Consider the following 4898-nt stretch of genomic DNA (forward strand, 5'->3'; position numbering starts at 1 on the left):
AAACAGTTGTAAACTCAAAGTCCAGTTTTGGGCTTCTTGCGGGTACTATTCGAGTTTTAGTTAGTTAGCAGAGTAATACTTTTTAAAGAAGAGAACGGAGGGAAATATAAACATAGAGATGGACAGGGATTCTGGTCATTGATATTGGTCAGTTTGGTAAAATTAGCTACGTTCATTATAACAGAGAATTGTAAACGTAGATGTTGTAGACATTGTAAACATGTAATGTTAGCTACAGACAAACTCCATTCCAGATTATTAGCTAATATATATTTGGAGTGTCAGGTGTGAATGAGGTGCAAGATGGGGGGAGTGAAATAGATTTTACTTTGTGCTGTGTTGAGAATTATAGGCTACTGTATTTTGCTGCAGAATTTTGAGCTCCATTCTACGGAGCCCCTAAAGGGACTGGGGGGAAGAAAAAAAAAGACTATTGATTTTGCGTTCCCTTGCAAACACAATTGCGTTCCCTCGCAAATACATTGCGCTCCTTTGCAAATGTTTTATGATACACAATTGTCTTTGTGGCTCAGTCAACACATCAGGACACTGCAGTTTCCAGTGAAATCCAGCCACTTGAAACAGATATATATGTATTTATTTATCTCTACTAACACACAGTTTTGTTGCCAGTGCGACATCTGTATACATCTGTAAGGAACTGCCTAACATCAGAAGTTGTCAGCAACAGGTTTATATATGTTATGTAGCATCCTGAAAGTTTTAGTCAGAACGCCATATTTCCATAGTAACAGGTGTATGAGACTTAGGCTGCTTCATGAAAGAAAGAAAAAGTGTGGACGGCTATGTTTTTTTTTTTAATTGTTATTGACTGGGGTAGGGGTCAAGCTAAGAATGTTAACGAAAAACCTTTACCAAGCAAACACTCTTAAAAATCAGGTCCTTCAATAACAAGATGGAGGGTGTAAGGCGCAACACACAGAGATCTCAGGGCACACTGCGGACTAATTTTTACAGAGACGTGGCTCAGCGCGCTGACTCCAGACACGGCTGTGGAGCTAGAGCCGGTCGCTACACCATGCATTTCGTTTTATCTGAAAAATGTTTTTTTTTTTTTTTTTTTTTTTTAAATCTGCAGTAAAAACAGGATACCCTTTTCAGACTGACGTTTACACACACACACACACATTACTCCTGTACACTACCAATAGCTACACATTTATTTAGGCGTTCACTCTCCTTTCTCTCCCACTGATTGGAAACTGTGTTCATTGTCAGTATCTCTATACTGTTCACGTAACCTTTGTCCATGCGCTTGCACTTTAAATTCTCTCATCCTCATTGCTAAGCAATTAACAACACAGCATCAAACGTTTCAGTTGGCGCTCCCCAATAACATATCCATGTTCTCTGTTGAGAAGAAAAGCTATGTCTTTATATTTCAGTCCAAGATCAAAGTAAATTTCAACGAGCTGCTCCATAGTTCACCTGACACGCACAGCAAGCACATAATCAACAGCAAGCACAGTACTACGGAGCCCACAAAGTATTTGCGAGGTAACGCAATTGTGTTTGCGAAGGAACGCCAAAGTCTTTTTTTCCCCAGTCCCTTTAGGGGCTCCGTAACAAAGACAATTGTGTATCATAAAACATTTGCAAAGGAGCGCAATGTATTTGCGAGGTAATGCAATAATGTTTGCAAGGGAACACAAAATCAATAGTCTTTTTTTAATTTTTCCCCCAGTCCCTTTAGGGGCTCCATACCATTCCAAATCTGATTTGAGACTCCCATTTTTGTTATTTAGTTTATATAGAGTGTACATTTTAATTGTTTATCAGAGTTTAAGAGTATTGCATTTAAAGTGTCTAAATACTAAATGTTGGCTACCAGTTCTGTGATCACAAATGTAGTGTGTTGGTTTTTGTAATGCATATGAAATGACATCTTATTTCTCTGTACTATATGTTTTAAATGTGGAGAGTCTCGTCGTGCCATGATTTTCAGGAAGTTGGCTGCATTTAAGGCTCACATTTACAGGTATCATTAAAACAGGAAAACTGAAACTAGACCTAGGCTATATCATATAGGTTTTAATTTGACATGTCATTGAAAACTGCAATGGTAAATGTTGAAGACTTAAAATAATTTATATTCTCATCATTTAGGCAAGTGCCACAGTTGCTGATTTTGAAACCCTTAACCTGCTTGTGAGTCCTCAGATGTTTATTCTGGGTATGTATATATAATTGCAAGATACTCCAGAATGACAAAAGTTTAACATTTGAATTAATTACAGTGGAATTTTTGACCAATGCAAGATATTTGCTGACAGTGGAAGGACAAGTGACCTATGTTTGCTCAAGCCTCCATTAATTTCTGGAAAGGCAGCCCTATTCACCTTGTACTAAAATTTCAATTTCCAATATCGACAGGAAATTTCTTTCTTTCTCTCTCTCTACTTGTTTACTTCCTTCTCTGAATTAAACTAGCCTCTATTTAATGTTATCTTACCTGTAATTAAAAGTATTATTATATATAAAAACCTTGAAATATGATAACTTTACTGATGCAGAAACCCCATGTATGAAAATGGATTAAAAAATTCTAAAATTATCTGAAGGTAATTGCTTTTTAATATTTTGACCCGTTTCTGTTGGATAATTCTTTATGAAATTATTATGAAGGGCAGTTACTGTTTACTGTCATTCATTCATCTGTTGCAACCATTTAATTCTAATCAGGGTCATTGTGGGAATTATTTGATGCAGTTGAAATTTGTGCTTTTGATATGTGAAATTAAAGGTCAAATACAGGATTTTCTGATTACTATGATACATTGAAATATTGCATAGCATATCAGTATACATGACTTTTAGATCAGGTATCAAATTGAAATTGCAGTACTTTTGAAAAAAATGGTTTTGTTGAGTTCGTATTAATATCTATCCTCAGTCTTCACTACAAAAAGTATGAGCAAGCGACAACTAGGGCTGGGCGATATGACCAAAAATTCATATCTCGATATGCCTAAAAGAAGTGGAGATATATGATATGAAATGACATTATGAAAGCCATAACAAAATACAATGTCAAAGTATTAGTGTTTATTTTTAGCACCAAATAGGACATGCTGCATTATCTAACTGTAATTATTAATGTAATTCACCCTTTACCTCACTCATTTGCTCTGATTACTTGCAGAAAAATAAAAATAAACATAGCACAAAAAGTAAGAAAATTTTTGTCTGGTTGATTATTTCTTTGTTGTAACAGTGCTTCTTGCCAATAAACCTTATACCATTACTGTTAATTTCTCTTTTAAATGGTGCTACATTTGTAAGAAACATGCTTTTGTGAGATGAACAGTTGAGCTGAGTATGTGGATTGCACCAGTGAAAAATTTGTCAAATACTCACTGCCAGTGCCAAACAGCTTATTTTGTGTGATGGTGTGATGTGGCATCTCCTTCACTTGAAAAATGAGGTTTATCGTCATTGCAAGCAATCTCAATGCAGAAAAAGATATTGAGATGAAATTCTACAACCAGTGGCAATCCGATATCTCCACAGTCTGGGACCAAACTCTAACCTCCAAAATGACAACACTTGCCCCACAGAGCGGTGTTTATCAGAGACTACCTCCAGAATTTGGTAGTGGAGAGGATGGAATGGCCTGCTAGCTCCTGACCTCAACCTCAATGAACACTTGTGGGATCAGCTTGGGAGTGCTGTTCATGCCACAGTGACCAACACAACCACATGTGTGACCAGCAGTGTGTAACCAGGATGGTGACCATCATGAAGAGAAAGTCCTGGGCTGTTTTGGCTGTTTATGGTTCTTCCACACGCTACTGAAGCTCCTATTTGTTAAAAGAATACATTGTTAAATTGCCAATATGTCTTGTTTCTTCAAACTTCAGTCAGCCAGTCACAACTCACCAAACGAGTCAATGGCAGAATAAGCTCTTTGGCATCGGCAGAGAGGATTGGGCTAATGTTTCATTGGCACAACCCACATACTCATTTCTACTGCTCATCCCACAAATGCATGTTCCTTATAAATATGGCACCATTTCAAAGGGAAATTAACATGATTACAACAGTATAAGATTTATTGCCAAGAAACATTGTTACAACAAAGATATAATCTACCAAACAAAAATATCCTTATTTTTGTGCTATGTTTAGTTTTAAAAATTGTCTTGCCCATGATGTCATCTGATCTTCCCCTTACTGTATCCTCTTGTGTACAAAATTTTTATTGCAACTTTTTTGTACCTTTATTTCCACATGCTATGTTACTAACTGTGGAATTATTATTTTTTTAGACGCCTCATTGGTACAAATCCCCAGGGGTGGTCAAAGTAGAGAGCAACCAAGAAGTCCCGGACCATGCATCCGTGTGTATCCTTGCTTTAAAGAAACTGATGGACTTTGAATTAAATTTTATTTACAAACCGGATTCCAAAAAAGTTGGGACACTAAACAAATTGTGAATAAAAACTGAATGCAATGATGTGGAGATGGCAAATGTCAATATTTTATTTTTAATAGAACATAGATGACAGATCAAAAGTTTAATCTGAGTAAATGTAACATTTAAAAAAAATATATGTTCATTCAAAATTTCACAGTGTCAACAAATCCCAACAAAGTTGGGACAAGTAGCAATAAGTGGCAAAAAGGAGGAAATTGAGCATATAACGAACAGCTGGAAGACCAATTAACAATAATTGGGTCAATTGACAACATGCTTGGGTATAAAAAGAGCTTCTCAGGGTGTCAGTGTCTCTCTGAAGCCAAGATGGTAAGAGGATCACCAATTCCACCATTGTTGCGCAGAAAGATGTTTGTTGTGCAGCGATACCAGAATGGTGTTACCCAGCGTAAAAAAGCAAAGATTTTTAAGTTATCATCAACCGTGCATAACATCATCA

General features: G+C 36.5%; 1 long non-coding RNA gene across 1 annotated transcript; it reads left to right on the forward strand.

The window, feature by feature from the left end:
• The first annotated feature begins 511 nt into the window (after positions 1-511).
• LOC136665406 (uncharacterized) lies at positions 512-4677 on the forward strand. Its single transcript, XR_010795240.1, has 3 exons — positions 512-1999; positions 2128-2194; positions 4290-4677. It is a non-coding gene; the product is annotated as an uncharacterized lncRNA (long non-coding RNA).
• The last annotated feature ends 221 nt before the right edge of the window (positions 4678-4898 follow it).

The sequence above is a fragment of the Hoplias malabaricus genome, chromosome 13 (genome assembly GCF_029633855.1).
Source record: "Hoplias malabaricus isolate fHopMal1 chromosome 13, fHopMal1.hap1, whole genome shotgun sequence".
Classification (NCBI taxonomy): domain Eukaryota; kingdom Metazoa; phylum Chordata; class Actinopteri; order Characiformes; family Erythrinidae; genus Hoplias; species Hoplias malabaricus.